At 41.5% G+C, this 20805-nt stretch overlaps 1 protein-coding gene and 9 non-coding genes across 11 annotated transcripts in view; 9 read left to right on the forward strand and 1 right to left on the reverse strand.

Moving 5' to 3' along the window:
• The first annotated feature begins 5100 nt into the window (after positions 1–5100).
• LOC140125758 (LIM homeobox transcription factor 1-alpha-like) overlaps positions 5101–20805 on the forward strand; it is a 105626-nt gene continuing 89921 nt past the window's right edge. For both annotated transcript variants that reach the window (XM_072144627.1, XM_072144623.1), the window contains exon 1: positions 5101–5176. The gene's annotated coding sequence lies outside the window, so the exon portion shown is untranslated. The remainder of the gene's footprint in view (positions 5177–20805) is intronic.
• TRNAM-CAU (transfer RNA methionine (anticodon CAU)) lies at positions 8132–8204 on the forward strand. The gene has a single exon. It is a non-coding gene; the product is annotated as a tRNA-Met (tRNA).
• TRNAE-CUC (transfer RNA glutamic acid (anticodon CUC)) lies at positions 8696–8767 on the forward strand. Its single transcript has one exon. It is a non-coding gene; the product is annotated as a tRNA-Glu (tRNA).
• Positions 9280–9352, forward strand: TRNAV-CAC (transfer RNA valine (anticodon CAC)). Its single transcript has one exon. It is a non-coding gene; the product is annotated as a tRNA-Val (tRNA).
• Positions 9740–9811, reverse strand: TRNAE-UUC (transfer RNA glutamic acid (anticodon UUC)). Its single transcript has one exon. It is a non-coding gene; the product is annotated as a tRNA-Glu (tRNA).
• Positions 13857–13929, forward strand: TRNAM-CAU (transfer RNA methionine (anticodon CAU)). Its single transcript has one exon. It is a non-coding gene; the product is annotated as a tRNA-Met (tRNA).
• TRNAE-CUC (transfer RNA glutamic acid (anticodon CUC)) lies at positions 14309–14380 on the forward strand. The gene has a single exon. It is a non-coding gene; the product is annotated as a tRNA-Glu (tRNA).
• TRNAV-CAC (transfer RNA valine (anticodon CAC)) lies at positions 15482–15554 on the forward strand. The gene has a single exon. It is a non-coding gene; the product is annotated as a tRNA-Val (tRNA).
• On the forward strand, positions 19660–19732 carry TRNAM-CAU (transfer RNA methionine (anticodon CAU)). Its single transcript has one exon. It is a non-coding gene; the product is annotated as a tRNA-Met (tRNA).
• TRNAE-CUC (transfer RNA glutamic acid (anticodon CUC)) lies at positions 20516–20587 on the forward strand. The gene has a single exon. It is a non-coding gene; the product is annotated as a tRNA-Glu (tRNA).

The raw sequence follows: 20805 nt of genomic DNA on the forward strand, positions 1-20805 counted from the left end.
TGCAGAATATACATAAAAAAACACAATGGAGGAGATTAATCAACCTGCTTACGCCAGAATTATGACGGAATGGCGTTTGCCGCCTGAAATTCCGTGTGCCACATTGAGGGTTTTAGACCATTTTCAGGCCATTTTCCGACTTGCCATGTAAGCTTCTTCCAGCCACGACCCATCTCTTAGCAACACAAAATGTTAGGTTCATCATCATCTCCTCCACCTTCTTCACTCAAAAATTACTGTTGTCTTGCTCCCCTAGAGAGTAGGGATTAAGCCTCTACAGTAGCCAATTGAGTAAAGGAGACCCTATCGTATCCAATATATTCACAGTGTATCCAAAATATCTATAAAATAGCAGTTCCACCACAGTACTGAATATTGTAGCAGTCCCCCCCGCAGTAGCCCATAGTCTAAGTGCCCCCACAGTAGCTAGCAGTCACCATTTCCCCTAAGTAATCCATATTCACTGGGCCCAACGGTAGCCTATAATGACAATGACACCACAGTAGCTCATTGCAACAATGCCCCAGAATAGCCAATGTAGTCACCATGCCCCCAGTAAGGGGTATTAAGACCGGAATGAAAAACGCTGGTCTTGATTAATGCCCAGCAATGGAATAAAACATTGAAAATATCATTGGACATATTCAGAGATACAACAAAATGATATGGCAGAGATTTGAGACATTGGGGCTTATTTACTAAGGGCTCCGCAGCCGCACTTTCGTTGAGTTTCCCGAATTTTTCCGTCTTGCGCCGAATTCTGCAGGGATTTTCGTGCACGCGCCGGCTTTCATGCGACAGAAACCGGGGGGAGGGGTGGGGCATGGCCGTCAGACAACCCGACGGATTCGGAAAAACCGCGGAATTAAAAAAACTAAATGTGTCGCAAGATCAAACACTCACATGCACCAGGAAGAAGCAGGTGAACTCCGGCGGACCTTGGCGCAGCAGCGTCACCTACTGTCTATCGGGCGCGCGACCTTAGTGAATCCCGGCAGAACCCGAATCCACATCGGACAACACGCCGCGGGATCGCGACAGGACCGGATAAGTAAATGAGCCCCATTATCTACACCAAATTCTGGCATAAAATAATAATAACTATGTTGCTGAACCCAAATGCATACAGGGGAAAAAATTGTGCCAAAAATCACATATAGGGGCACATTTACTAAGAAGAGTGCAAACGGCACCATGTGCCGTATGCCTGTGTAGTCTGCAGGGGGCGCCAGATTCAGGATTTCTTCCTGAAACTAGTGCCCCCTGCACTTCCCCGACAGAGTGCACCATTTTTTTTTTTGGTGCACCTTTACAATGGGGCGTGCGACACCATTCTGTCAGACTTTGCATGATAAATCTGGCTCCGGAACGCACCCCTTCGGTGCAGAAATTGGTGTCGCATGTAAAAAAGTGCAGCCGCTCCAAAAAAAAAGTTGCGTGTGACACAAATGTGCCGCAGACACTTCTTACATATATGTGCAAGCAGTTTGCACCTAAAAAAAGTTTGACAGAAAATTGCCGCAAGAACCTTAGTAAATGTGCCCCATTGTGGAACAAAGACAGAAAGTGCTCCATAACTTGTTGTTTTTACGTAAACGCCAAAATCCATCGTAAAATAGGAAAAAATCCCTTTCAGAGTATGAATAATTCCACAACGAATACTATAAATACTACAAATTTCCTTTCATATACATAAAAATGAAAAGTTAACACAAACGGATGAACTACATCTTGGCCCAAAAAGATCAGAACCGACCCTGCTACGTTTCCCAAATGCTATGTGTTCCCGGGAGCTAAAATTTACTAGTTCATTTTACTATTATGCAAAAATTCAATATGGCTCCAATGTACAGGGGGAGAAGGACTCTTAGGTACAAGGCACAGCTACTTTTCCATGGATAATTGCCCCTGATATAGCAGAATCCTGTAGCATAGGCTTCTTCTAAAGGATAGTGTAAGCCAATCAGTCATGTGTACAGGTCCCCATAGAGCTGCACTGCGAACTAATCCTCCTATACAGAGATATCACCTTCACACAGCAGAGTGGCGCAGCGGAAGCGTGCTGGGCCCATAACCCAGAGGTCGATGGATCGAAACCATCCTCTGCTAATTTTTTTTTTTCTGTATTTTTTAATTTAATTTTATAAATTATAATTTTTACATTTACACTGCAATTCTACCCATCACATATGATCAGTTTATAATGTAAGAATCATTGTTTTATTATTTAAAAGTAACAGAGAAAAAACCGAATAGGTAGAGGTTTCACATACCCTGTTGTCCCAGGTGGTGGAGATCAGATGTTTGGAGTGCACGCGAGGCTCTGGCTTGAGCTTGCAACACTTGAAAAAGGAAAAGGTTCGCAGCACATCCAGCAAAATAAAAGCACTTTATTCTTCATTCTTTAAAAAATACATCATGGGGTGTAAGTAGGCACAAGGGACCTACGCGTTTCAGCTTATCTAAGCCTTACTCATGGTATGATAAAAACATAATGACAACAAACATTAAATGCTCTACAAACACCTGATAATCAGGATACGTGTATCCGGTTGGTGTGGGAACAGAAACAGGTAAGACACATCATGGAGTGATCCATAGGGATTGGGAGCAGATAAGACACATCATGGAGTGATCCATAGAGATCGAGAGTAGAGGAAAATGGTTCTAAAACAGGTCATGCAAATGTAGGGGCATTATACACAATATTAGAGATCAAACAAAGGTGCAGCACAAAAGAAAACATCAGAAAACAAATATTCAATAAATATTGAGGCATATGCACGATAGAGTGGTAAACATAAATGTTTACCACTGTTTACCACTGTAAACATAAATGTTGTAATATATGTATTCATATTTATGGAGCATCTCGATATTAATATATATATGAAAGGTCGTTTTTGGAGTTCATGCCATCAGGATATCTACATCCTAGGGCCAAGATCCAGTATGCCTCCCGTTTTAAAAGCAGTTTTCTCCAATCCCCCCCTCTGGAGGGACAGAAAACCCGTTCAAGTCCCAAAAAACGGAGAGATGAGAAATCTTTATTGTGACGCTCAATAAAATGTTTGGCAGCACCTGAGGCATTGACATCCCCATTTCTAATGTTGGTAATGTGTTGGCTGATTCTAGTTTTCAACTTTTGGACAGTACAGCCAACATATATCTCTATACATTCAGTGCAGCGAATGGAGTAAATGACATGATGTGTGTCACAGTTCATAAAGGCATTAATTCTCTGCATTTTCCCTTGACCAATAGGAAAGTCAAGAGTTTTATTTAAAGCATATGTGCACACATTGCACCTAGCTCCTCCGCATCTATAAAACCCTCTAACCGATAGCCAAGTTTTTTCAGTGGATTTAGTTTTTATCATGCTAGGGGACAAAATGTTGGCCAGTGTCTGCCCCCTTTTTGCTACACATCTATGTCCGTCCTGCATAATTTTATGTAAGATAGTGTCTTGGTTTAAAATAGGAATGTACTTTTGTATTATTCTTTTAACTGCATTATATTGGGGGCTGTAAGCAGTGCTGAAAGTAGGTATATTGTGTTTAATGCCATTGGCATGTTTCCTTTTGTACATATTTCCTTTCAACAATTCCTTTCTGTTAACCTTGTCTGCTTTGTGTTGGGCTTCTATCAAAATTTGTTTGGGATAGCCCCTTTTGGAGAGTTTCTGTTCAATTGCAGTGGCCTGTATTTTGTATTCCTCCTCATTGGAGCAAATTCTCCTGGCACGCAAAAATTCACCGTATGGAATGGCTTGTATGGTATGAATGGGGTGGCAGCTAGTAGCCGCTAATATGGAGTTGCCTGCCAATGGTTTAGAGAACATGGTGGTGGTGACATGTTCGTCAGTGGGTGATGCAGATAGAAGAATATCAAGAAAGTGTATTTTATGAGATGGTTTTTCGTGGGTGAATCTCAAATTGATGTTATTCGTGTTAATATATGTAGCAAAATCATGTATCCTTTTTGTCCAGAGGGGGGGATTGGAGAAAACTGCTTTTAAAACGGGAGGCATACTGGATCTTGGCCCTAGGATGTAGATATCCTGATGGCATGAACTCCAAAAACGACCTTTCATATATATATTAATATCGAGATGCTCCATAAATATGAATACATATATTACAACATTTATGTTTACAGTGGTAAACAGTGGTAAACATTTATGTTTACCACTCTATCGTGCATATGCCTCAATATTTATTGAATATTTGTTTTCTGATGTTTTCTTTTGTGCTGCACCTTTGTTTGATCTCTAATATTGTGTATAATGCCCCTACATTTGCATGACCTGTTTTAGAACCATTTTCCTCTACTCTCGATCTCTATGGATCACTCCATGATGTGTCTTATCTGCTCCCAATCCCTATGGATCACTCCATGATGTGTCTTACCTGTTTCTGTTCCCACACCAACCGGATACACGTATCCTGATTATCAGGTGTTTGTAGAGCATTTAATGTTTGTTGTCATTATGTTTTTATCATACCATGAGTAAGGCTTAGATAAGCTGAAACGCGTAGGTCCCTTGTGCCTACTTACACCCCATGATGTATTTTTTAAAGAATGAAGAATAAAGTGCTTTTATTTTGCTGGATGTGCTGCGAACCTTTTCCTTTTTCAAGTGTTTTATTATTTACTATTCATTCCATGTCACTTTTTACTCAGATTCTAGGCGTTCGTACATTTATTCCTATGGATAAGGATGTTCCTGCGTCTTTCACGTCAGGTATTACATTTTACCTCACAAACATTAGTTTTTTATATAATTAGACAACGTTACCTCACAATTCATTGTCAAGACCTACAGCACATAATATTTGCTCCTGACAAACTATAAGAATAGTGTCCTCTACCTTGGTCCTGTAACTAGGGAATAAATAAGCCGTGACTTTTGTTCCTAATTCACATTTGTCTCGTCATTTGTTGCTTTATAGCCTGCGGTTTACATCACTGCTCTGGTTGTAACGGGGACGTGTTAAGAGATGCGGTAGGGAGAACTGGCTGCAGCGACATCGTGTGTCCGTTATGGGAATGACAGCTCTGTGTTTTCCCGCCTGTTTTCAGCAGGTCGGGCGCGCGGTGAGGCGTCCTGTGTAACGTTCGCGTGTGACAGGAGTAAAATGGCGGTTCCGCTGCTTGATTCGATTGCTCCTGTGAGGTGACGCAACAAAAACTACAATGGGAGCCGAGTGTGACGTCATGATATTAAGTAGCGTCAGTAATTGTGTTTTATTTGTGCCCGCGTTTTTTTTTTTTTTTGGTAATCCCAAAAATTCTTGTGGTAAAGTGTATGTGTAGCTGCTTATTACGATTAGTGTACGATTTTACAGTTACTGGGAAAATGGGAAAGGATGTAAATGTGTTATATTTATTTAATCTTGGTCGATATTACCTCAGGTTGAGGCCAGGCTATGTAAGTCTAGTGGTTTCCCCATGTATATCATGCTTCCAGCCGTATAGTGTGCTATGGACAGTAAGATTTTGGAGTTAACACTCCCTCACCCCCCCCCCCCCCCCCATTTATAAATTCGCACGGGAGAGGGCATCAGCACGATTGCATATGCATTTAGGCTCCTGTTTGTGCCCCTCTCCATAGCAATATATGGCGCATGGCTACGGCCACACATGCTGCACCGTACCTATGGGGGACGTATATATGTCCCGCATACTGCTGTGTGAATGAGGCCTTAGGGTGAAGACACACGTGGCGTTTTTAGGCCGTTTTTAGTTAGTTCGTTTTCAGATCGTTAAAAAACGCATGCGGTTTTTGAAAATGCAAGCGTTTTTATCCGTTTTTTTGAATTTGTGCAATTAAAAATGGACAAAAAACGCCACGTGTGTCTTGACCCTAAGGCCGGCGCCACACGTAGCGCTTTGTCTGCGCTTGCAAACGCAGACAAAGTCGCGCCCACCGGGGCGGCCTCGGCCCGATCCCATCAGCGTTTCTATGGAAACGCCTGCGATCGGGAACGAGCCGCCGGTGTTTCGTGTTAAATTAACGCAAAACACCGGCGGCTCGTTCCCGCATCCACCAATGGCGGCCCGATCACATCGGCGTTTCTATGAAAACGTCTGCGATCGGGAACAAGCCTCCGGTGTTTTGCGTTAATTTCATGCAAAACACCGGCAGCTCGTTCCCGATCGCAGGCGGTTCCATAGAAACGCCGATGTGATCGGGCCGCCATTGGTGGGTGCGGCTTTGTCTGCGTTTGCAAACGCAGACAAAGCGGCACGTGTGCCATCACCCTAAGTCTTTGCTGCATATTGAAGCAAAGACTTTGCCAGTAACACCCGGGATTGGTGCTAGCACCTATCGCGGGTGTTTTCCCGTCGATCACCGCCAGAAAAAGAAGGCGGCGCCATCTTGGTGACGATCATCATTTCCCATGACATCATCAGGAAGCGGCACCACCTTCCGAATACCCGAGGCTGTCTCGTTTTAACCAATGTCAGACTTTTTTAAGGAATGATGTGGAAAATCCCCATGTACTGCCATTCTGTAGTATGGCAGTATATGGTAGGATCAATCAGGCTACCTAGGGTTAAAGTACCCTAGGGAATCTTAAAAATAGTGAAAGTAAAAATAAAGTTGAAAAATAAATTATAAAAAAAAAACCTAAAAATTCAAATCGCCCCCTTTCCCTAGAACTGATATAAATAAACAGTAAAAATCATACACATTAGGTATCGCGTGTCCGAAACTGACGGATCTATCAAAATATAAAAACTTTTTCACTGCGTTTCACCCCTTAACGAAAAATAGTGCCCAAAGTTGAAAATGGCATCTTTTTTGCCATTTTGAAAAATACAAAAAATTCTATAAAAGGTTGTACAATCCTAAAAATTGTAGCATTGAAAACGATATCACAAGTCACACAAAATGACACCTCCCATAGCTCTGTACAACAAAGTTTGAAAAAGTTATTAGCGCCAGAAAATGGCAAAATAAAAAATTTTGTACAAGAGGTTTTAATTTTTGTAAATGTCTGAAAACATTATAAAACCTATACAAATGTGGTATCCCCGTAATCGCACTGACCCAAAGAATAAAGTAGACAAGTCATTTGGGGCGCACAGTGAAAGCCCTAAAATCCAAGCCCACAAGAAAATGTTGTATATGAGTTTTTCCCCATTTTCACTGCATTTGGATTTTTTTTCCTGCTTCCCAGTACACGGCATGGAATATTCAATACCATCATCATTACGTGCAAAAATAAAAAAGTTATAGATTTTTGAAAGTGGGAAGTGAAAAATGGAAATTAAAAAACAAAAAAGGGCCAGGGGTTAATGGTACTGTCACATGTTTCTGTTTTGTAACTAGGCCACCCAGGGCCATTCGCATGTGCGCTTTTCACGTTTGCATAAAATCAGCAACTGGTGGCTTTTTCAACTGATGTGTGAAAAAGCCCATTGAAAAGACTGGTTCAGAAAGACACCAGTGACCATGACTGAAGCCAGGAAGCAAAATCCAACTCGTATGTGTCCATAAGCCAAAATATGTTCAGTGAGAAATCACTGATGCGAAAAAATAACGCCAGTGTAATACTGCTCCCAGTGCCATTTTAAAGCGACATTTCATTGCCCGTTTGGAACGTCAGGAAAAGTGAAAGTGTTGAAAGAACTGCATTGTCTTTGGAGGTCATCCTGCTGAATTTTCCCTCCTTCTTTCAATTGTATTGGTGGCCTCAGGGAACCGATACGATTGAAAGATGTGGAAGAACAGTTAGCAATAAGTTACTGTTTAAAATGCCATGTTGGCACTTTATGGTAAATAAGTTTTGGTTGTAGTTTGGCAGAAGCTCCTCCGATACACCACATGTGAATGCAGCCCTATGTTTTTGTTATTGCAATGAAAGAAAATTTATTGTAAATAAAGAATTATTACTGATGTGTAGTACACATAATAGTTATCATAAATGTTGGTGCCAGAGTAGCTACGAGGTATATTATTAAACATTTTATACCAGTTCTCATAGATCCTCTTCAAATTTCACAACAAATTTGCTTCATGTTAGCCACATATTGACATTTTTAGGAGCAAGTGTGTGTACACAATCCAAGAGTCTACGGAACGTATGTTGGTCTATAGTCCACTCACATTGAAAATTCAGCTGCCTCGTTAGCGCAGTAGGTAGCGCGTCAGTCTCATAATCTGAAGGTCGTGAGTTCGATCCTCACACGGGGCAAAGCATTTTTTTATGTGTCCAGATTAGTCTCACTTTAAGCCCTCATGTACGCAATCATTTTTTTTTCTTTACGGTTATTTTTTTTTTTTACCGCTCTATGTATATCTATAGTCTCTTACACACAGCTGGAGATTCTATAGCCCTGTGTCTGAGCATAATGCCCCTAACAAAAAACTAAGCAGGTTCTATTCTTCGCCATATTTTTTTTGTTCTGCCCTCCCATAGAAGGCTGTGAAAAATGCAACTGTCAAAAAGTATGTCATTGAGCTCCATCAATATTTGGAGATTAGTTGCTTAGTAACATAATCATGTGACTCTCCAAGTGGTTTGTAAAAACGACTGACTTCTTTTGCTAGCCTGTTTGTTTTTGCTGATCCACAAAAACAGATGGCGTATGGCTCAGACGCAGGAAAAATACTGTGTAGTTTATATGGTAGTGAATGTTGTCTTGGCAGATTGTTCTATTGGTGTCTCCCCAAGCTACTTCAGGTTCCCTGGTGGTCTAGTGGTTAGGATTCGGCGCTCTCACCGCCGCGGCCCGGGTTCGATTCCCGGTCAGGGAATGGTATCTTTTTAATCTGCCTGGTTTCAGTTGATTAGTTTTACAATTGTATTTTACTGAGAGGCTTCTGTTCGTAATTTCAGTAATATAAATTTTACTTGAAAATTTTTAAAAATAGTATTTCTTTGTTTTTTTTTAAAAAAAAGTTTTTAAAATGATGCAAATGTGCATCAATGTGCCTGAGGGGCTCCCGGCTTTATTTGCTTCATTTTTTAAACTTTTTTTTTTTTTCGTAAAAACGACTTAAGCTAAAAGTGTGGATGCTGCCAGAGGGGGCACACACCAGCAAATCAGTCTGCTTGGTTTACAAACCTCCATTCATAATTTCTTTAATCCCCTTTTTCCCCAACCAGAGAATTAGAAGTTGTGTTCATGTGATTCCACAGATAATATACTGAGCTCATATTCTTGTGCAGTGTGGTCTAGTTGTCAGCTAAAATAGGTTATCTTTAGAAGGCCGAGGAAAATATGAATATGTTTTGAAGCCCTCTAGGCCTCATCTTCTTCATATGAGTTTCTGTAGTGTAGTGGTTATCACGTTCGCCTCACACGCGAAAGGTCCCCGGTTCGAAACCGGGCAGAAACACATTTTATTTAACCCTTTCCTTAACATGCCCTTTTCTATGGGCATGACATATTTATTGATACCATTTTGGGGACTGTACGACCCTTTGATCAATTTTTATTTATATTTTTATATGTAGTGAAATGTTGAAAAAGTTGCGGGTCAACATTTTCTATTACCAGGTTCTGCGCTGGTATAAATGTTTTTACATTTTGATAGATCGAGCATTTTACAGACCGCCCTTTAAAGATGGTGCTGCCTAGGAGGGTGCTGATGATTGTAATACAAAAAAAAAGGAGACCGACCTTCCCTTTGAGGGTTCCGGATTAGATTCCTTACTGAAGTCTGTAAGGAACGTGCTGGCAATGCATAGCAGATGGGGAATGGCTTGACAAACAAAAAGGCTACTTCCCATACCGGGAGTCGAACCCGGGCCGCCTGGGTGAAAACCAGGAATCCTAACCGCTAGACCATATGGGAATTACTGTGGAGTCTTCCTCACCAACCACACTAGACCAATGGATTGGTGGAAGACACAGGGCAGAACTATGAGCCTGTTGGCCTACAAGACTACAGACACTACATGGCATGGAGTCAGAACTTGAAGAAGACTTCACCAACATTTGATTCTATATAAACAAGATGCTTCAAATGAAAACATGAAGGCTAAAAAAATATATAATTGGTGGATATAGAGAAACAAATTGTTTTGCAATAGTTTTATAGCATTTTTGAAGTTTTTAATCCCTACATGCACCTGGATGTTATAGTATGCCCCTGCTTATCTTGCCAATTAGCTATTGATGCCCCAAAAATATGTACCAGAAAAGTGCATCTCGTGTGGCAAAAAAAAATAATCCCTATAGGTCAGTGATGGCAAACCTTTTGGACACAGAGTGCCCAAACTACAACCAAAATCCATCCATGGTATTTTTTGCAATGTGCCAATGCAACAATTTAAGCAGTAACTTATTACTCCCTTCTCTTTCACAGGTTTAAGTTGTAATGGCACCTGAAGACACCAATACAGTAGAAAGAATGAGAGGAATTTTGGCTTATCATTGTAGCTTCCTTCTAGGGTCCTGGGCTGCCTGGGACTGCAAGAGGCCTTGAGTCCTGTCTGCTGAGCTCTGCACTGGGGTGATGGCAAGGGTGCCCATAGAGGGGGCTCTGAGTGCCACCTCTGGCACCCGTGCCATAGGTTCGCCACCACTGCTATAGGTACATTATACATGCAGCACCATTCCGTACCCCGGGAAAAGATAGGACATGTCCTATCTATCCCCGTATTACGGGTGCCGTGCGCCATGCATCTCTATGGAGAGGGGCTCACCCTCTCCTCCTCTCCCATGTACCTTCTGTGCTTCGGTATGGCAGGCAAAAGTTCGTATGAACGTAGCCTCACAGATATGTGCCTGGCTCCCCCTTCCCCCAGATCACTTATCTCCTTGTAGATTGCAGCCTCTCTCTCTGCTTAAGATCTCCTAGCAGGAAGTAATCAGTGAGTGTCTCTGAGCTCAGTGTAGGGAGTGTAGCTACAGGCTCACAACAGAGACGGACAGAAATCTTAGCTCCACGATCTCGCACAGAAATCCAAGATGGCGGCCCAACCCTAAGTCAGAAGTTACAGGGTTGTGTCTAGAGGCAACTGAAATTATGTACATCAGGACTGATAGAGGCAGGTTGGAGTTATATCTGTGAATTATTACAGTGAATTAGAGAATGTGTTATTTTGTTATCCTGAGTACATATAAGAAACTTGTCTTCGTGGAAATACCCCTTTATGCGGGCCGAATAATATTGCACGCCCCAGATTTCAGTTTATTACATTTTTCAAAAGGTTTAAATATTTAATAAATTATATTCCACTACCCACTCTAAAATTACAATCTAATACCTTTTTGAAGCCTGAAATGTGGAAAACGGCAGAAAAGTTCAAGGCGTCCGAATACTCTCGAAAAGCAAGTACATGAGTGAACCATACAAAGACCCATTGTAATAGATGATGTGGAATATCCCCATAAATGACCGTATATGGTAGGGTCAATCGGGCAACCTAGGGTTACTTTTGTTTTTGTTCACCTTTTACATAGGGTGTGCAATACATTTCTGTTGGACGCCCCTTCAGTAATGAAATTTGTGTCGTGTGAAGAATAGCGGAGGCGTGACAGGGTCGCTTGAGACACAAATGTGACCCGGACACTTCTTAAATACATATGCAAGCAGTTTGCAGATAAAAGAATGTGCTGAGTCTGATTCTGTACTGTAATTGAATCAAAATGCACTGGGCTGGCCCACGACCGATCGCATATGCATTTACAGTATATGCAAATACATGCGATCGGCAATTAACATGCAAGACACTGGTTGCTGTTTGCAGATCATATGCGTTTGCATGCAAAACTGAATCAAAACATGAACGTGACAGTACCCTGAGGCCAGGACTGAACACTTGCTGAGGTTACATTAAGTTAGCGTCAAGGTTAAAGCCTTTGGAATGTGTCAAAAAACACAGCAAAAAAACGTGACGCAACACATCACGTGGCCTGAGGGTGCATCCACACGTTCAGTTTTTCAGATGGAGTTTTTGGAGCCAAAAGCAGGTGTGGATGATAATGGGTTAAGACAAATAATTGAAAGGATGCTGTCACACGGTGCATTCTTGGACCATTTTAAATGTACTTAAAATGCAAGCGTTTTTGTATGTTTACCATACATTTGGCTAGTTTGAATCACTGAAAGGTGCTACTCTTACTCTTACTTTTACTCCATTCCTTGTTTGGACATCAAAAACTGAAAAACTGAACATGTGGTCACATCCTTAGGGTGGTTTCACATAGGCGTTTTTTTTCACATCAGTGATTTCCAAAGCGCCTGGAGGATGCCCTTTGAACCTCTGTAGGGATAGGAAGCAGAAGATAGGTTAAAAGTACTCTTCCTACATCCTCCCACCTCTTATCCTTCATCTTGTCCTTTCTCCTCCGGGGGACCCCTATGCAAAAAACCCAGATTGTACATTCGATTTCTGAATCGGACGATGAACGAGAAAATTCCCAAGACCAACTAGTTGCTTACAAAACTTATTTATTTCCAGTTGAAGAGCTAGACAGACTCCTGAAGGCAGTACGGGTACCCTCAATATAGGAGAGGAAGTTCTCACCAAATCCGTAGAACAAAAACTATTTGGGGGTCTTAAAACTAAAAAACAAAAGTGTACAGGCAGTTTCCGGGTAACATACAAGATAGGGTCCGGAGGTTTGTTCTTAAGTTGAATTTGTATGTAAGTCGAAACTGTATATTTTATAATTGTAGATCCAGACAAAAAAAAATTTGGCCCCAGTGACAATTGGAGTTTAAACATTTTTTGCTGTGATGGGACCAAGGATTATCAATAAATCTTCATTACAGACACCTTACAGCTGATCATTGCAGTCTGGGACTATAGTAAAGCATTCAGAAAGCTTCACCAGAGGTCAGAGGGGTCTGCCTGTAACTATGGGTTGTCTGTAAGTCGGGTGTCCTTAAGTAGGGGACCGCCTGAATTGTCCATTAATAAGAATTTCAAGGAATTAATATTTTTGACACAAACAGATTTGGTTTTCTCTTCCTGGCTTCAGTGATTTGTTACTCTTGTGTTTCTGATCCGTTCTTTTCAATGGTCTTTTTCATGCTTTAGTTTAGAACCTGTTCTTTATGAGCTCACTGACAACAACTAATCATTGAAAAAAAACTGGAGTGTGAAAAAGACCATTAAAAAGAATGGATCAGAAACACAAGATGTGAAAAAAATGTTAAACCTTCTATTGCCTTCCGTTATCCACATCCATGAAAAGCAACAGACAGGTTTAAAAATTTTTTCACAGAAAACGGATTAGTGAAAAAAAAGCCCATAGTAAACAATGACTCAGTAAGGCATCTGTGAAAACTGATGTGAAAAACAACACCAGTGTGAAAGAACCCCTACAGTGATGAATACAAATGGGATTGTTCCAACCCCCCCCCCCTTCCCCTGTTTTTGGAAATGGCAAAGGCAGGCGAAAGACTCCATTAGCACAAAGCTTTTTATACAAATGGAGAACCTCCCCCCCCCCTCCACAAAACTAGTAGCGTGGGCCTTATTTCTTCACCTACAAAGTCCTTGATAAATGACCCTTATTGTTTTGTCTGGTGCTCATTGACCGGCCACTTTCACACATGACATATTTGCTGTGTTTTAAAACTCTACAAGGAAAAATGGATTCTATAAAGCAAATGTATTTTCACCAAAACACGGCAGAAGCCCATCACAAGTTTTTTTTTTTTTATAATCGTGTAGTACACATAGTAGTTGTCAGAGTTAAGAGGGGATATGAGGTTTGTCATAAAACATTTTATACCAGCTCATAGATCCTCTTTAAATTTCACAACAAATTTGCTTCATGTTAGGCACATTATATTTAAATTTTAGGCGCAAGTGCATGTACACAATCCAAGAGTCTATGGAACGTACGTTGGTGTGTAGTCCGCACACATGGTGTATATAGCTGCCTCGTTAGCGCAGTAGGTAGCGCGTCAGTCTCATAATCTGAAGGTCGTGAGTTCGATCCTCACACGGGGCAAAGAATTTTTTTTAACTGTCCTTCTAAAGCCAGATTTGTACACAATTGTTTTTTTGTTTTGGTTATTTTTGTGGCTTTCTTACAGCTCCATGTATGGCTATTGGCTCTAACACACAGCTGGAGATTCTCCAGCCCTGTGCCTGAGAGTAATGTCCCTGACAAAAAAAACTCAAACAGTTCCTATTCTTGGCCGTATTTGTGGCTCGTCCTTCCTATAGAAGGCTGTGAAAAAGCCGGATGTCATGGAGTGTGCCTGTGAGTCGTGTCCATTTTTGGAGATTGGTTCACAATCTCCAAAAATGACTGTGTGTCTTCCATAGGGCAGTGCATGTTGTCTTGGTAGATTGTTCTCTTTGTGTCTTTCTGAATATATTCAGGTTCCCTGGTGGTCTAGTGGTTAGGATTCGGCGCTCTCACCGCCGCGGCCCGGGTTCGATTCCCGGTCAGGGAATGGTAATTTTTTAATCTACCCATTTTCAGTTGATTAGTTGTACTATTGGGTTTTGATGACTGCTCAACATTTCGGTCACTTTGTATTCCATTTTTCATGTGATGTAAAATGGTGTAAAAGTTGCGTTTTGGACATTATTTTCTGCAATGTGATTCACCGCCGGCCGTAACCGTTTTTATATTTTGATAGATCGGGCATTTTGCGACTAAGTGATACCTATTGTGTCTGTGATTTTTACTATTTTTAATTTTTTAATTTTTGAAACTTTTTTGAAACTTTTTTTTACAACTTTTTAGACCCTCTAGGGTACATTAACCCTAGATGGTCTGATCGTTCCTTCCTTATACTGCAATACTACTGTATTGCAATATATGGCATTTTTGCATATGATTCATTACAATGAGCTACTGGCTCATTGTAACAAATCTTCAGAAACCACACAGCCTTGGTTCTGATGAAGACCAGAGGCTGTCATGGCAACCGAACGCGGCCCCCCGATGACGTTAGGCGGAGCAACGATCAAATCTAAGATGACGGCACTCGTGCATAAAAGTCCAGGTCAGCTCTACTTACTCCCGTTGCACACACCGGTGAGCTGCAAGCACGGAACGCCCAAGGCAAGGGCAAGGTGCAATCCAATAAAGAAGAGATTTTCCAGCGCAGCGTCATCCACGGTTTAAAACTTGATTTATTGGTGCATCAGTACATCGGGTGTATTTACATAGAAGATAAAACGATCAACGCGTTTCGGCTATGCAGCCTTAGTCATGATCATGTAAATACACCCGATGTACTGATGCACCAATAAATCAAGTTTTAAACCGTGGATGACGCTGCGCTGGAAAATCTCTTCTTTGACGGCACTCGTGTGCCGCCATCTTTTAAATGCTGCCAAATCTGAAGACATCCAGCACATTTATCCCCTTTTTTTCCCCCAACTAGAGAACTAGAAGTTATGTTCATGTGATTCCACAGATAATATACTGTGCTTGAATCTTTGGCAGTGTATTCCAGTTGTTCCCTAAAATAGGTTATCCATAGTTGACTGAGGAAATATATGGATATATCCAAACCCTCTAGGCTTCAGTTTTCTTCATGTAAGTTTCTGTAGTGTAGTGGTTATCACGTTCGCCTCACACGCGAAAGGTCCCCGGTTCGAAACCGGGCAGAAACATGTTTTATTTAACCATTTTCTCACCATGCCTTTTTCTACTTTAACAATTCCATTATTTTCTCCCCTCTTTTCACAACCCATGTAGTTTTTATTTTTTCTATTTACAGAGACATAAGAGGGCGTATTATCTGCCGGACAAGATGTACTTTCCAGTTACACCATTTATATTTTGTTCAGTGTACAGGGAAGCTGGAAGAACAATTGTAGCAGAGTGGACAAAAAACCCCCCATCTTTTTACATCTTTTCCTGTGAGGTCCAAAGAATAGCTCACCTTTATTCATTAGGTCAGTACGATCACAGAGATACCAAATTTATATAGGTTTTATAATTATGTTTTAATTCTAAAAAGAAATTTTTAATCTTTTGTCAAAAACAAAAATTCTTAGTCCAATAGTTCAGTGTACAGAACTGGGAGATGCCATTTCTTTTTCAGGACAAGCTGATGTATTCATTGATAGTATTTTGGGGACTGTACGGCCCTTTGATCACTTTTTATTTAAATTTTTATGTGTTGTGAAATGTCAAAAAAGTTGCGGGTTGGACATTTGGGCAACATGTTCCATGAATGTGGTCATTGCAGGAATACTAAAGAAGTGGGTGAAGGCGCTCTAAAAAATCACTTTTATTAGTATAGTAAAAAGGTCCAAGAGTTGGACAGCAAAACTAAACTACCGTATTTTCCGGACTATAAGGCGCACTTAAAAGCCTTGGATTTCCTTAGAAATCCAAAGTGCGCCTTATAGTCCGGTGCGCCCTATATGAGGGCAGCGGACCCTACTTACATAGGTCCCTGCTACCGGAGACAGCAGATCTCCAGCGGGAACTGCAGAGCACGCGGCACGAACAACTTCTGCCGCGTGGTCTGCAGTTCCCGCTGGAGATCTGCTGTCTACGGTAGCGGGGACCTATGTAAGTATTCCATTCTCCACCTCACCTTCCCCGCGTTCCGCGTCTCTTCTTGGCGTCGCGTCCCATCGGGTCTCCGCTCCGCCCCCGGACCTCCGCCACGCCCCCGACCCTGCGCCTTATAGTCCGATGCGCCTTATATATGGAATTATTACATATATAAGGCGCATCGGACTGTTGTGCCTTATATTCCGGTGCGCCTAATGGCCCGGAAAATACGGTAGTAAAAGCCAATATACTCATGACAATCAAAAAAGCCAATCCGTCTAACAAAACATATTAAACTTAGTAGAGAAATCACAATAAAAGTGCATATACAGACCACAGTGCGGGTAATAGAGTGGATCTTACCCGTCTTCTTAAGGCAGCGGAGCTCTGGGGCTGCAGAAGGTAAGCAGGAATAATCTGGCCAGGAAATAGATATCGACGCCTAGACCTAGTACCTAGAAATCCCTACAGCCACTATACTTGCCCTATAGCCCATAAACTCCCATCCTAACAAGGTCCCAGGGAGTCCCTCAGTGTGACTAGAGGTCCCTAGAAGACCCTACCACATGATGACCGAAAGTACACTGCAGGTCTCTCAGGGGTAATGGACAGTGGTCCACAGCCCAACACAGTGGTGTAACTAAGGAGTCGGCGGCTTGTTTCCCACTCTAGCAAAACATGACCAGTGAAAATTGGGACGCGCTGGCAATGCCTTGTAGATGGGGATCTGGCTTGGCAAGCAAAAAGGCTACTTCCCATACCGGGAGTCGAACCCGGGCCGCCTGGGTGAAAACCAGGAATCCTAACCGCTAGACTATATGGGAGCTGCTAAAGTATCTTCCTCAGCAACCACACTACACCAATGGATTGGTGGAAGACACAAGGCAGAGCTATGAGCCTGTTGGCCTACAAGACTACAGACACTACGTGGCATGGAGTCAGAACTTGAAGAAGAATTCACCAACATTTGATTCTATTTAAACAAGACGCTTCAGATCAAAACATGAAGGCTAAAAAAATATATTTGGTGGATATAGAGAAACATTGTTTCACAATAGTCTTATTGAAGTTTTTAACCCCTTACCGACATGTGATGTAATAGTACGTCACATGCTGGGTCCCGGTACATGGAAAGGGCTCGCGGGCCGAGCCCTCTCCATAGCTGGTTAGTCTTTGCTGCATGTTGCAGCAAAGGCTTACCGGTAACACCCACGATCGGCTCCAGCACCGATCACAGGTGTTTTCCTGCTGATCGCATGAATGGGTTAAACCGAAGTAGGTTCGAGTCTTCGCGCCAATGAGCTGCCATCTTTTTGAAGCCGCCGGCAGCTTTGCCGGCGGCTTCAAAAAGATGGCAGCTCATTGGCGCGAAGACTCGAACCTACTTCGGTTTAACCCATTCATTACAATGTGCTAATCGCGCCCAAAGTCGAAAATGGCACTTTTTTGCCATTTAAAAAAAACAATTCTATAAAATGTGATCAAAAGGTCGTACAGTCCTTATAATGATAACATTGTAAACGTCTTTAAAATCCGCAAAAAACGGCACCACCCAAACCTCCATACACCAAAGTATGAAAAAGTTATTAGTGCCAGAAGATGGCAAAATCCCCCAAATAAATGTATGTATGTATGAAAACATTATAAAACCTATACAAATTTGTAATCACCGTAATCGTACCGACCCAAAGAATAAAGTAGACATGTCATTTGGGGCGTACAGTGAAATCCGTAAAATCCAAGCCCAGAAGAATATGGCACAAATGCGTTTTTTTTACCAATTTCACTGCATTTGGAATTTTTTTCCTGCTTCCCAGTACACGCCATGGAATATTAAATGTCACCATTTTGAAGTGTAATTTGTTATGCAGAAAATAAGCCATCACACAGCTCTGGACATGGAAAAATAAAAAAGTTATAGATTTTTGAATGTGGGGAGTGAAAAATGAAAACGCAAAAACAAAAAAGGGCTGCGGCGGGAAGGGGTTAAGGGTAACAAGATTATTCAAAAGAAAAGAAAATGTAAAGGTATCAGAGGAGAATACATGTATAATATAACATGTCAGACAAATAAGGAGATCACAGGAAAAGAGAAAACAAATATTGTGTCTCTGATGTCGTATAAGAAAGAGGCCCTCATATGTTCACATTACCAAAAAATTTTTAATGTATAGCTTGTACAATGTGACAATACAAATCTGCTGTGAATGGCGCTGATTCTACTCTATGCCCGGCCTTGCGCCCGTACAACAGGTTACCACCACATATGGGGTATCAGTACACTCGGGAGAAATTGGCCATCAAATGTTGCAGAGCGTTTCATCATTTAATTTATGATGAAACTCAGTTTTGGCCTAATTGAATGTATTTTCCAAAAAAATTAAAAAGTTTCTAACCCATGTGAAACACTTAAAGGGTTAATAGACTTTATAGAAGTTGTTTTACATACGTTGAGGGGTGAAGTTTCCATAGTGGGGTAATTTATGGAGTGTTACTATTATTTAGACCATTCAAAGTCACTTGGAAGCTGAGTTGTCCTCAAAATGTGAGTTTTGGGGATTTTCATGAAAATGAGAAAAATCGCACCTAAAGTTTTGCGCCTCATAACAACCTAGAAAAATGACAGGACACATAAAATATCATCTCAACATAAAGCAGACATTCCGTAAATGTTAATTATCATGCTTTTGGGTAGTTTTACTTCCTGTCTGGAAAGCAGAACATTTCAAACTAGGAAAATGAAGAATTTTTACGAACTTTTGCCAAATTTTCACTTTTTTTCAGACCGAAAAATATCACTTCAATTTAACAACTAACATGAAGACAAAACATGAATTGTTTTGCCTGGTGCTCATTGTCCGGCCACTTTCACACATGACATTTTTGCTGTGTTTTTAAACTCTTCAAGGAAAAATGGATTCTATTTTCACCAAAACACGACAGAAGCGCATCACAAGTGAATGCGGCCTTTTGTTATGTTTTTTTTTTATAATCGTGTAGTACACATAGTAGTTGTCAGAGTTAAGAGGGGATATGAGGTATGTCATAAAACATTTTATACCAGCTCCTAGATCCTCTTTAAATTTCACAACAAATTTGCTTCATGTTAGGCACATTATATTTAAATTTTAGGCGCAAGTGCATGTACACAATCCAAGAGTCTATGGAACGTACGTTGGTGTGTAGTCCGCACACATGGTGTATATAGCTGCCTCGTTAGCGCAGTAGGTAGCGCGTCAGTCTCATAATCTGAAGGTCGTGAGTTCGATCCTCACACGGGGCAAAGCATTTTTTTTTAACTGTCCTTCTAAAGCCAAATTTGTACACAATAGTTTTTTTGTTTATGGTTATTTTTGTGGCTTTCTTACAGCTCCATGTATTGCTATTGGCTCCTACACACAGCTGGAGATTCTTCAGCCCTGTGCCTGAGCATAATGCCCCTGACAAGAAAACTGAAACAGTTCCTATTCTTGGCCGTATTTGTGGCTCGTCCTTTCTATAGAAGGCTGTGAAAAAGACGGATGTCATGGAGTGTGCCTGTAAGTTGTGTCCATTTTTTTAGAGTGGTTCACAAAAACAGATGACATATGACATACACAGGAAACATACTGGGGCTCATTTACTAAGGGCTCCGCGTCCGCTCTTTTGTCGGGTTTCCCCGAATCTTTCCATTTTGCACCAAAGTCCACCAGGATTTTGGCGCACGCGATCGGATTTTGGCGTTTGGCTTTCACGTGACAGATATCGGGGGCGTGGCCTTCGGACAACCCAGTGGATTCGAAAAAAACGCGGAATTTAAAAAACGAAATGTGTTGCAAGATCAAGCACTCACATGCACCAAGAAGAAGAAGGTGAACTCCGGCGGACCTCGGTGCAGCAGCGACACCTACTGGATATCGGGCGCATGACCTTAGTGAATCCCGGTAGAACAAGAATCCATGTCGGACAACGCGCCGCTGGATCGTGACAGAACCGAGTAAGTAAATGAGCCCCACTGTGTCTTATATGGCAGTGTATGTTGTCTTGGTAGATTGTTCTCTTTCAGTCTCTTTGAACTTCTTCAGGTTCCCTGGTGGTCTAGTGGTTAGGATTCGGCGCTCTCACCGCCGCGGCCCGGGTTCGATTCCCGGTCAGGGAATGGTAACTTTTTAATCTACCCATTTTCAATTGATAAGTTGTACCTTACTCTGAAAAGCTTCAATGTGTACATTTCAGAAATATATATTTTACTTCAAAATTTTTAAAAATTGCCACAACATACTGGATATTTTAACCCCTTAAGGACACAGGTTTTTTTTGCTCATTTCTTGCTTTCCACCTTCAAAACTCCATAACTTTTCTTTTTTTTTCGAGTAA

Source organism: Engystomops pustulosus, chromosome 4, assembly GCF_040894005.1.
Source record: "Engystomops pustulosus chromosome 4, aEngPut4.maternal, whole genome shotgun sequence".
Lineage (NCBI taxonomy): Eukaryota > Metazoa > Chordata > Amphibia > Anura > Leptodactylidae > Engystomops > Engystomops pustulosus.